Raw genomic sequence first — 12,569 nt, forward strand, 5'->3', positions numbered from 1 at the left:
CCTTCCTATATGTATCCCTCGCTTTTCTCACACCTAAGATGTTCTTGTTTCTAAGTTCGGTGCTGAGGTTCTGGCGGGCTGCTCTACAGGACTTATCATACCATCCCATTTTGGGTAAATTTTTATGGGCCTTATTGGATTTTATCGGCTTCTTAAAAAACTCCTGGAGCTTGGTAAAAAGGTTCATATGAGCCTCAAGCATATTTGCAGGGAAATGTTGATTTGTAGCATGTGAGTTTATCTTACCCACTTCTTCAACCACCACTTTTTTAAGCTCCTCCAACCTCTCGGTATTCTCGATTAATCTACCCCATTTTATGTGGCGCAGATTATTTGAAGTTGCAATATCTAAGGTGACTTTGCCACCCCCATGATTTAGTTCTCTTAACCCCATGTTTGCTTTAAAAACCATGCAGAGAGGATTGTGGTCACTCTCCATCCTGTTTTTTTACAGCCATATCAATACCTGTGGTATGAATACATGAAGTGTGTAAGGCTATTGGATCCCACTTAATTGGTAGAAACATCATTTGAGCCATTCGAGTTCTAGGGGTGTCTTTTATGTTCTGTACACTTAGCATTATTGGTTATTTCTGGATTGTCTGATATATGTACTGTAGTAAGTTTTCCATGTAATATTTTTTAGAATAGAAAATGTTATTCTTTGCATTTCAATTTTTAAATATATGAGTTGTTCTTTTATATTGTATGCTTTCGGAATAATTGATTGTTCTGAAATTTTAACACTGTGATAACTTGTATTTATTTTTAATTAAAAGATTGTGAACGTTACACTTTGGTCCTTGGCCTTCCCTTGACAAAACGTATTTTGGATGAGGGGGTCTTTTTACTTATACATATTGTTGTGTTTATAATTACTCCAGGGATATTCTATAGACTTGCTTGGTCATTTAGCACCCTGTTCCCTGGAACGCGAGGGGTCTTCTCTCTTACCTTGACTTATTGTATAATGACACAGATGGACCACGAAATGGCAGATAAGGATCCTAGCCCAGCCCAGTCACGGTCAGTCTCGGACTGTCTCGGACTGTCCGCCCTTTGTCCGGGCTTCGTCCGACGTCCCGCGTAGCGGCCACCTGGGATTAGAAAATACACGCTGGGGGCGGGGCAAGCAGGGAGAGCGGTCCAGGTGGTGCCGATCAGTTGAGCAGGGACTCCTGGGAATTGGAGTCCCTGTAGCGCCACTCGCAGCCCTGCCTTTAGCCCACACACACCCTAGCAGACCTCGATGGCAGGAGCAGGTCCGTAGGTTCAAAAGGTCCTCCCCGGCGACGCGGGACCCGCGCAGCGGGTCCGGCAAGCAGTAGCGGTGATTTCGGGAAGATGGATTCTCGAGCGTCCTCGCAGGCAAGGTCAGTTATAAAAAGATTCCCTTACAGAAGTAAGTGCTTCTTTGTTTTGTAGAGATGCAATCGTGTTCCTAGGCATTAAGATCCTGTCTACGAAATCAGCAGGAAATGCGCTCGGGGGCTTTTAGTAAGCTGTCCTTCATCCTGGGAAAAGGGCTGGAAGATGTTGCATACCTCTAATGCATATGGGGCGGGACCAGATGGGGGGAGCTTCTAGGCAAGTTTACATACTTCTAGTTTTTAAAAATTAGAACATGAACTCTGGTCTCAGCAGCAGATGACAAGAAAGAACCCCCTCATCACATACACTATATGAGATATTGCACTCTTGAAAAGCAAGGATGCAAACACCTTTTTCACGGATTACAGATAACTTTTCAAGGTGGAAATGCAGAGAAAAGACACTTGAATGATTTGTGCTTTACAGAGGTAAGTGCCTCTTTATTTTATTATGGGGAGGGGGACAGCTCCGGCTTGCTTAAAGTGGAGTTATGTTTGCTTTTGCTTGGTGGGAGCTATCAGCCGCCCCAAGTAAAAGCAAACATCTACCTCTCGAGGGTGGGCACCTCAGGAGGTAGCAGGAGCCAGCCCTGGGAGGTGGCGATCCCCAGGGCCATCCATGGCTCCACAAGGGTGGCTCGCAGCCCCCCTCCATTATAAAATCTACCCCCGGGAAGGTGGTGGTCCCCGGGGATGGAGGTCCGCAACGAACCTCCTACATTAATTTATTTCACCCCCAAGGAGGTGACAGTCCCCAGGGCTGCAGGGGGGCCGTGTGGGCCACCACATTAATTTTAGTTTTAGTCCCTGGGAGAAGATGGCCCCCGGGGCTGCGGGGGGCAGCCCGGGCCCCTGCATTAGTTTTATATATTTAGCCCCGGGAAGTGGCAGACCCTGGGTCTGCGCGGGGACATATACATTCTTTCTGAATGATTCGCAAGCTAAAGGTGTATTAGTCCACCATTTTCTTGATAGAGCTGGTGAATATAATGCATATGTAAATAGCACTGATTTTAAGGCAAAGGGATTTTGGGTACCATTAGTTTGGGATACTGTTGTTGGGCAGCAACTAGCACCTATCATGGGTAAAGTGAGAAGCGCTCCTGAAATAGTACTAACAGTGGAGGAGGTGGAGAAATGGTTGTGAAAGGAGATGTTGCAGGGCTGGAGGCTTTGAACTCATTGTGATAACAGAGATATGAGGGAATGCAAAAACGTTGAACAAGAAACCAGGCAGTTTGGTCAAGAAGTGTGATGGGAAAAACGTAGCTGCATTTAGGGAGTGGCCAATAGCATCAGGTGTTCAAGAATGAGCTGCAGATAGTGGCTATGGCTTACCCAAAAGTTTCCAATGATGGCATTTAAAATTACACAATTTATGACATCACTGATTACGTCATCCAGTGAGTATGACAGTTTGTTATAATCTTAAATGTATTTAGTAAGGTACATCTAGAGTCAATTCCCTATACCTTTTCTACTGCTAATGGGTGTAAGTTTTTGCAACATGCTTGGCCACCTAATGGGTCTTGGGTGTCTGGAGGGAGTATGATCTCCATGAGGTGCTGAGCACAGGGTGAAGGCTGTTTCTATTAGGGTTTTGACGACCTGTCTTGAAGGAGTGGGTATCCTCAAAGACGCAGACTGTGAGCAATAATGTTTGGTGAGGGACTGGCCTATGCGCAAAATCTCTGTGTATGACAAAGGCTGTGCGTAGTAGTAAGATTTCATTATGGTTTTGTCTTTCCAAGTAGACTTCTGTACAGGGTGTAGGCTGAAGGTAGTAGAGTTTGGTGAGACCACAACGATCTCTGTACACAGTAAATGCTGTGTGGTGGAGTGTTGAGTGAGGGACTGTCCTGTCTGCCAAGACCTTTGTATGGGACAAAGGCTGTGTGTAGCAGGGCTTGGCGAGGGACTGTCCTTTCCACAAAGACCGCTATTCAGGGTGAAGGCTGTGCATACTAGGGTTGGGTGTGAGACAGGCCTCTCCTCAAACACATCTGTGCAGGGTGTAGGCTTTGCATGGTAGGGTTTGGTGAGGGAATAGCCTGTCCTTAAATACCTCTGTACAATACGAAGGCTGTGTGTATCCATACCACTTATACCAGATTGAATATCCCAATATAAAGAGGTGTCATTTGAAATAAAGCCGGCCTTTCGACTTTGTCAGGGGGTCACGACATCAACATATAATGCAAGCCTTTTGGTTTTGTCAAGGAGTCTCCCATCAATAAATAAGGCAAGCCTATTGGTTTTGTCAAGGGGTCTCCACATAAATAAATGAAACAAGCCTGTTGACTTTGTTAAGGGGTCACCACAATAAAACCACATTAACCACATATGAACAGTCACCTCATATCGATAGAATCAGCAACCATATTTGGAATGCAATCATTATTGATAATAAAATCACTGTAATGGTTACCAAAACTCATTGTTAGCAAAATACTATAAATAAAGCATTGAAATTCAAAATAATGTGCCCAAGTTTTTTTTTACCTCATAATTAGGCTGTGGGGTTTTAGGTTTAAACCTATAATAACTGATAAAACCCCACTGAAAGAGAAATAGCCCTCACCAGTGTAAACATATAAACACTGAAAAAACACCTGCACTACCACAAACTAAATGCCATTCAAAGAAAGGAAAAAGAGTGTGAAAGAGTCTTTTTTTTTCTTCCGGAAGGGGCAAATACGATGTAACTGTTATACAAGCTAGCAGCAGGAAAGACTGGGTTAACATTATTCTGCTTGGGTTTTGAAGTTTAGGGATGCTACTAAAATATTGTTTCTTTTTCCTTTTGCTTTTTCTAGTTTTGTGGTCTTTGGTCTAAAGATGCATGGTTTAGAAGCATGTTTTAGGTCTCATTTAATTATTTTATAAACTGTAGAGCATCAGGAAACATCAAAATCATATTTGATATTTTGGCTGCGTTTGATTCTTTCACTGATAGGTAAAATGGCTGGTTTCATAAGAATCGTTCCTAATACATGTCATCACATTTACCCACAGAGAATGGGTAAAAACCCTTAATACATCAGCCCCCAGTTGTTTCTAGTGGGTCAGTATGTATAGTAGGTGAATTGCCAACACCGCAGGCTTTAAACACTCAATGCAAGGTATAGTGACAAGTACATGTATTAAGAGCGCTATCACCAAGCATCTGGGATAGTGGTTAAAACAGGACACCAGACTTTTGGAAAAACATGGAACGCAGAGTCACTTGGAATGCTCTGCAACAAAGGTTCTTTCCAAGTTCAACAAAGATTGGAGTGATAGTGTTTGTATTTGCAGTGATTCAGCTACGTATATGAAAAGGTTGTGTGATGACCTGTCAAAATTGATACCCGAGCTGAACTGTTTCCCTTTGGAGATCCTTGCCACTTGTTAGATGGTATGCTGAAAGCATCTTTACAACTTCAGAGTTAATGAGGGATGCTATTGACTTTTGAATCCATCTGGTACTCTTTGAGAGTAGGCTAGTTGACACATTTAGTGACTTTTGCACTGCAACATGTTCCATGTTAGAGTGCTTGCCACTTGGTAAGCAAAGCAATGTTGAAGAGCAATTCAGGAACATTTATTCTAAAATGTATGAGAAATGGCTTGCAACGATGCATAGAAATGTCCCTTCACCATCAATTGCATTTGAAGTCAATGAAACCTCACTGTGGTACTCTGTACAAGTTCTAGATCCTTCAGTAAAGGGGAATTTCTTCCGTAGTTTCAAAAGTGCTGCTTCATTTTTGACCGCTTCAATAACTCTGAGGGCAAAAGCCCCCAGTTCAATGCAAATGTTGCAGAACCTGCCCTGAGAATCACAATCTTCAAGTACACCAGTATTGGCATGGAAAGCTATGTAAGTGGCCAGAGTTAGCAAATTGTGTACTGGCTGTTTTGGCGTTGCCCGTCTCAAGTGCCAATGTTGAGAGGGCCCTTTCAACATTAATGGTAATGGTATGCGGGATTTTATCCCGCGGGATAACATCATATATTCCCTTTTCACAGATACAAGTTTACATGGGAAGGAAAGAGCGAGCGTGCATGACGAAAGACTCATGGAAGAAGTATTGTATGGTGTACTTCGATAAGTTTAATTTGCAAAAATCTATTTGGACCTTATATACACTATACATACACTGTCTATATACCATGTTCTATCAGTGCAGAAAGCAAGCAATAATAAAAGCAAAACGTTCCATAAACACCGGAAAAACACTTTTTCTTTTGTTTTTAGTGGCACGAAAATGTGTAACCACTGATAACAACTGTTTTTGAAGGTATTGAAATCACTGAAAAAACCCCACCAGAATTTACCAAAAATAGAAACTGAAAACAGGAAAGCCTACTCATAATGCATCCATAGGACAAACCACTAGGAGTCGCACTACTCCTGAGCTGTTCCATCTTTGGGGGTGTTAGATTTTCTAGACCACCCCATCTGTATTCCTTCCCTCTGGGTTCTATGTAGATTGTAGACGTTTATACTTGCATCACATGGAATGATGCACCAGGCTTCTGTCATCCTTACAACGTCTTAGTCTGCCAGCAGGCCAATCCCAGGCAATGCATATCCAGGCAAGAAATTTTTCTAGAGATTGATCACAATTAAGGCTCCCAGTTTTCCATTTTGACTGATTTTTACAGAACAATACAGACAGAAAACATTTATTTTCTTGTCTGTATTTATTTTTAAATGTGGATCAAAATGGAAATTGGTTTGCTTTTTGAGTAATTCTAAATACTGTCTGCCATAACTGTCAGGCCAATAGATGTGTGGATTGATAAATAAGGGGGTAAAAAAAGAAAGGAATTTTAGTAAAGAGGCTTTAGTAGCAGTAGATATGCACAAGGTTGATTCTGAAATTTGCATATTTTCATATAAGTGCACAGATTTATCTTCTGCAGGTGTTCATACCACTGAAACTTGGCAAAGTTTCAAGCATGAGTGCATATTTATCGGTTAAATAAATGTGGAAATTTACTAATATCAGCTTAATTTTTCCACAAAACCCAAAATAAATAAGGATAAATACAGATAAAATTAGCAAATAATTGATATGGATAAATGCAGACGGAAATGGCAAAAAAGAAATACCATAAAACCGGGAGCCCTAATCACAATTCACATCTGCAACAAAGGATGCGGAGAAGATAAACCTAAGCAGAAGAGGGATAGAAAAAATACAAATATGGAAACTATGTTTTAGGCGACTCAGAAGACTGACCTAATGATAACTCTGGTATAACGCAATTTGGTGAATGCATTCCCAGAGATTGATGTTAACTATTTTATCAAAATAAGAATGCAATAACAATCCCTGTATAATTATATTTCTATTGATTTGTTATTTTAAAGAAAGATAAACGTTCACTGGGCCAGGGGAAATAGCAATCGCACTTCTAGATACATTTTTCCATTAAGTAACTGATAACTATATTTTAGATTTTTGACAATTCCATTACACACTTTATAAAATTGAAATGTTCCAACTGGTCTGTTATTCTTAGTATCAGATCACGTAAATTGCATTTGCATTGATTTGTGTTATGATGGATAGCAGAGTAAGGAAAGAGTTTTTGTACTTTGGAAGCTGAGATGCAGTGAGTGGAATATCTGAGAGTGTAATTAGCTAGGGTGGCTTACAGGAGACCCCCACAGAAACGAATTCTAACGCACTGCCTATTTAACTCAAATCAAGGAATCTAATCCTAAATGTATTTACTATGAGTTTTAAAATGTCTTTTGATAGTGTTTTTTAAGGATTTTTGAGACCCTGGCAAGACATATTTTGAGGCTCCTTGTTCGGAACAACTCTGAATTTTAATACACATTTTCTGTTAATTGAAGTCAACTTAATGACAAACAATACTGATTTACATTTACACGTTCCGAAATGAGGTCAGATAAATACACCTGAAATATATCTTGGCCTGGGCCCCAAAAGTCCTTAAGATTACACTGGGTAGCGAAAAAGAGGGAGAGGCAGAGGTAGTCAAGATGAGGTTGAAATAGTCAGAGATGAGGTCAAGAAAGGAAAATGTACCTTTCAGAGCCCCCCCCCTGAGAGGGGTCGCCCTGGGCAATTGCCCACTTTGCCCATGCCTTAAAATGGCTCTGTCTTTTGAAAGGGTTTTGGTGCAAGTGCTGCACCTGTACAGTACTTGGCCTCCTGCATAAGGTACCATAGCACTAAGCAAGGTTTTCACTCCACCTTCTCTTGCATCCAGGACTGTGGTGTAGCAAGTGTACCAAGGGTATTAATACAAGCAAGGATACAGGACCCCCATCCCCAGGTATTGTAATACAAAATAGTCACTAGTTAGAGTGAAGTGGGTCTTTTACAGCCCTGGGACCCGGTGCCACTGTCGCTGCTACACCATTGATACATATTCCCCTGTGACAACTGCATGTCCTCTCTCATGGCTAGGCATCTGTAGGTGGGCTCTGATACGACTTAAAACTTGCAGCCTGCTGTGTAACTTCTGAAGTGTAAACCAACACCCTCACATGTGGAAGTGCAGCACAGGCCATTTATGTCCCATCTTTACAGCCCCTAGACAGATGCCAGCTGAGCTGCGCCCATTTAGATTTGGTGATGCCAGTGCCTGCTTTGGCCCTTATCACTCTAAGTGACCGTAGCACAATCCCTTTCATCCCCACCCCTCGTCCTGGAAGAGCAAACCGAGACAGGTCACAGGTAGGGATGAGTAAAAACAACCTGGCCTATCTAAGTGGACATGTAGGTAACTTCAGCCAGAACAGGTCACTTGGGCTTCTTCGATGTCTGGCCTCTGGTGCCACTGCACCAGCTGCACTACTGGTAGCTTCACCCCTAATGTTGGTGAGGGAAACGTGATATTAAAAAAGCAAACCATGATGGGTCGGATATTGAGAAAGTCTCAGCCACTGACAATCACTCGGACCACAACTCAGTCCACCATAGTTTATTATGCCAACGTTGCCATGCCGTGTGCGAGAGATCATGTGCAGATCGGTCTTAGTCCTACTGCAAGAGAAACAGTCCAGCCTGATCTAGCAGCCCATGTCACACGCACAGGGACACAGGCAGCCGCAGACTAACTTCTGCCTATGCGGGTCACATCACAGCTAGAAGCAGCTCGAATCTCTTGCAAAGGTAATGTCGGGTTTTAGGATCATGGTATTTCATTTATGAGGATCGAGGGTGGGTGCCCAATAAATAAATATATATTTTCCCTTGTCGTCGTCTGTCAAAATCCACCCCCCCACCCCGCCCCCCTTACCCGGCCCCACCACTCTTACCTGCACGGGCCGCAGCTGGCACCCATATCTAAACATGTTTACAGTGCGTTCTAAACCTCACAGGGGTTTGAAAATGTTTAGCTAATGATATTTAGCATTTAAACAATGTATTCAGCTTTAAATCCCTTTGGGGCGTATAAAGAAAGGGAGTCGCTAGTTCATGACTACAGGTACAGTGAGAGCCATCTACAGAGGACAAGAGCATCCTTAATGTAGACTTTTTGGTTTGTTTCCCTAAGTAGAACCACTGTTATCTTTTGTTTTATGTCTCTTGTTGGCTCTTGGGATCTCTTTGAGAACATATTTTGGATAACTTTGTAATCAACTCCAGTGACGCAGAAGACACAGGAAGAAAGCTTCCCCAGCTGTCAGAATTTTGATTTGTGGGTGTAAATAAATCTCACTGTTTATGTCTGAAGGCAGGGCCTGATTAGTTACAAAAAAAAACAGAAGCAGTGTCCAAAGGTTTTTCGTAGGAGCCTGACACTGCCAAATGCTGAGGCTTCCAAACACCAAGCTGTCTAGTTTTTGTTGCACTCTGCCTCTTTTTTCCACCACCCTTCAATTCCTTCTGTTTATCTCACTCTTGCTTGTTTATTTTCATCCCTGCTTTCTGTCTTTGCCTCTCTTTCTATGCGTTTCTCCTCCTACTTCTTTCTCTTTTCTACTTTTGTTGCTCTTGCTTTGGATCAAAGTCTGAAGATGATAAATTAGTCCCAGTCGGCAAGAATCCGTGCTGTGATCACCACCAGCAACCACCGGCACAAAATAAGCAGTGTACGGAGGGCAGTGTTATCATAGTCTCCCTTAAGTACTGTTCCACTAACCCTGGCAATCACACCAATCTAAGCCACTGTCACTGTGCAGTGTTAGTGCGCCATCATTTGCAGAATAATCTTCAGATTTACCTGATATTGGTATTTTATTAATAGGAAGCCTTTTGCAGTCATAGAGATGGGGTTGGCAAACACACACCTGGAAAACAAGGGATGTTGCAGTTTTATTTTATAGCAAGCAAATCCTCAGGCTAGCATTTTTGCGCAGACGAGACTAGGTACTGTTTGTGAATTGGCCCTGTGGTTACAAGATCAGACAGTTAACCCACGGGTAACAAGGTGTGAATTGGAACCAGGGCCGGACTGGCCGCAGAGGGCACTGGGCGTTTCCCCGGTGGGTTACCAAGGTGGGGGCCGGTTTTGAACCCCTGGGGGCCGTTTTTGTTACAAGGGGCACCACAGAAATGCTGCCACTGTAAATTATTTTATCTCTGGATCATTTTTCTCTTTGTTTCCGAATAATAGAAAATGGATTGTAGGCATAGTGTAATTTGGCAAGCACGTAATTTTTTCTGGCATGTTGTGCATTTGTATGGATTGTTTTTGTAGGATCAAAAGTGCACTCATTCTTAATTGTTATATTTATATGAGTCCATAATGTAGCACTAATTTCTTCATATGGGCGTGATTTCATCTTTTTTTAGTGGTAATTGTTCACAGTGAAGTGAGTATTTATCTTAAGTAGTAGAGATTCAGCCACACTCTTGCTTGCGTTGTTGGCCGTATGAAATTAAAGGAGACAGAGACATTGTGTTGTGTGAAACTTGTCTCAGCATCACATTGACCAGAGCCCAACTTTATAAAGGAATTTCATATTAGAAAGAGTAGTTTTATCGGAGGGCTTCCCAAGGTCAAATTACATTTTTATTAAATTCTTGTCCCTGCTACAACACAGGCACACAGAGAAAGACAGCTAAAGTGTGTCATGTTCAACCCTGAAGCTCAAAGATCAGTACAGGGCAGAGGGCACTTCTTTATAGACCCTGCAGAGGCTTGGAAAGTTGTAGAGTTTTGTCCTCAGTCCGGAAACATCTGGGGAGCTCATTCACAGCCAGCAGCAGGGAGAAAATGATTAAAGAGATACAGCTAAGAAAGTCTCGTTGCTTCATAGCAAGGGTAGGGGAAATATGAAATATACAAATAATTCCAGAGGATTTCTTTGCGAGTAAATGTATGTGATGTGCCTTGTATATACTCCCTGAGATGCAGCAGCAATGTACTTGAAAAGTATGCTCATCCTTTTGCACACGTGGAGCGGAACACCACAACCTGAGAGCGGTAACTGAAGCACCTTTCCTCGTGCCTTTTTAGGTCTCGCGACCTATCGATGCGCGCAAGAATTCAAGTAGCGAAAATCCTCGTGAAACCACCAGCTTTTTGCTGGCGGTTTTCATGAAGTTCACGTGAACCACGTGATCAAACATGAACGCGCATCAGCCTCCCTCCCTCCTAATTGCATTTGCCGCAGAGCACATCAAAGGGCTTCGCCCAGCGTGCGCTCTGCGGCTTCTCGGCTTCTCCTCCCCTAATTATCCTCCCCCTCCCCAGACAGCTTCCCCCAGGCCGTTCTGCAACGCTGACGAGACATGGAAATCCCAAGCTTATTATACATGGTACAACTCTGCCAGAACCCTTTCAGATACCAGAATTTACTAACCAAACCAGCGTCAAAAGATCCGAGGACTGATAAGGAAGTGAGAAGGCATTAAATAATCTTTACAGGGTACTCTTCACAAGCAAATCTAACCCTATAACTGCACAGTTTTTTTGTGAATGGTTAAATGTATTTTCCTCTCCTAAGCGCGTCTTCCGTGTATTGTTTATTTTATAATTGCAGACGCGCTGCATTCATCGAGTCCAAGCGTCTCATGGGCACTAACGTCTTCTACCATCATTTTGAGCTGTATAATACTGTTAAACACTTGTGCTTTTCCGGACATCTTAGTCGTCGTTTATTTATTTCCCTACTTCTCCCGTCAATTGAACTGTTGTTGTCCACTTTACCTCATGCTACTCTAATTCCCTCCTGTGACTTCCAGGGACGTGCCATTGTTTTTGTTTTATTATTTTATGACACTTAGTCTGGTGTTTCCTTCAGTTGCCGTCCAAGTAGTAAATGACTGGGTTTTTTCTTCCCATCTTTATGCTTTTATTCATTGCAGTCATGCCCCCTCACATTTGTTGTTGTTGCCTGCAAAAATCCGGCTGCCGCCGGTATCAGCTCACTGTACACACACACGGCGCATGTCACTTCCTCAGCCGCCGGCCCTTCAGCGCTTTTTTTAACCAATTAATGTGAGAAATTGCACAATTGTTCTAACAAAGTCTGTGCCCCTCCCCTCCAGTCCGTGTGTGGAAGGCGTGCCCCACAGCAACTGTATGTCCAGGAAGGCTTCCCCAGGTCTACTTTACTGAGAGCGTTGCATAGAGTGCTGCGAAGTCCTGGTGTGGGGATGTGTGCTTTTTAGCTCCACCCGAAACTGCCTCATTTGGGTGGTGTTTGCCGCTTCTGTGAATTCTCATCGACAAATCACGGCTTTGCTGCAAAGAAAACAAGCATTGGCATTGCCAATAGGTCTCGCTTGTGGGACCTTATAAGTATTTAGTTTTGCAGCACAATATCCTTGTTGCACCAAGGATATTGTGCTGCAAAACTAAATACTTATAAGGTCCCACAAGCGAGACCTATTGGCTATGCCAATGCTTGTTTCACTTTGTGGTGACAGGCACTTACCTACAAGGACATGATGGTCCTTGAGGTATGACTCAAGATGAGTGTTACCCATGCGAAATCAGCCACTTGCACGCATTGAGTCACTCAACGCAAGCAAGAGGCTGATTTCACATGGGTTGAGCATTCGATCAGTCATGGCTGTGGGTTTCCTAAGGAGCATTTGCTTTGAAGCCTCGGGCCATGTTTCTTAAAAGCAGTTTGAGTTGATGTCATCTTAAACAATTCTCTGGATGAAAATGGTGACATCGCCATATAGACTTCTGTTGCCATCGCCATCAACTATATTGATCTACGGACATAGACATCAATGGTTGTGGTGGGGCTTGGCACAACAATTGTGT

The 12,569-nt window shown here is 42.8% G+C and overlaps 1 protein-coding gene across 1 annotated transcript in view; it reads left to right on the forward strand.

Annotated features, from left to right (window-relative positions):
* The window catches only part of LOC144818669 (stimulated by retinoic acid gene 6 protein-like), a 651,836-nt gene that overhangs the window by 141,488 nt on the left and 497,779 nt on the right, over positions 1 to 12,569 (forward strand). The gene's annotated exons all lie outside the window — the stretch shown is intronic.

This window comes from Lissotriton helveticus, chromosome 2_1 (assembly GCF_964261635.1).
Source record: "Lissotriton helveticus chromosome 2_1, aLisHel1.1, whole genome shotgun sequence".
Taxonomy (NCBI): domain Eukaryota; kingdom Metazoa; phylum Chordata; class Amphibia; order Caudata; family Salamandridae; genus Lissotriton; species Lissotriton helveticus.